This window comes from Sinocyclocheilus anshuiensis, unplaced genomic scaffold (assembly GCF_001515605.1).
Source record: "Sinocyclocheilus anshuiensis isolate Anshui unplaced genomic scaffold, SAMN03320099.WGS_v1.1 scaffold1009, whole genome shotgun sequence".
Lineage (NCBI taxonomy): Eukaryota > Metazoa > Chordata > Actinopteri > Cypriniformes > Cyprinidae > Sinocyclocheilus > Sinocyclocheilus anshuiensis.
This window is the reverse complement of record NW_015555761.1, coordinates 333,883-334,344: the sequence shown is the minus strand read 5'-3', so window position 1 is coordinate 334,344 and position 462 is coordinate 333,883.

The window sequence follows — 462 nt, the reverse complement described above, 5'->3', positions numbered from 1 at the left end:
AGTGAACGGAAGACCAGATACGTGACATACTGAGGAACAGTCTCTGTGGGTCTGGGTGCCACAGACAGGAAGTGACAGGACTCTGAGTGAACAGACGTGATGTGACGTGACTCTGGATGATCAGATGTGATGTGACCTGATTCATGAAGATCCACTGTAACTTGACTTGACTTTTGAAGATCGGCCGTGACTTGACTTGACTCATGACGAACAACTGTGACTTGACTTGACTTATGACGATCAACTGTGACTTCACTTGCCTCATGAAGATCAACTGTGACTTGACTTACCTCATGAAGATCTGCTGTGAGTTGACTTGACTCAGGAGGATCAACTGGGACTTGACATGACTCATGACGATCAACTTTGACTTGACTTGATTCATGACGATCAACTGTGACTTGACTTGACTCATGACGATCAGCTGTGACTAGACTTGACTCATGAAGAACAACTGTGACT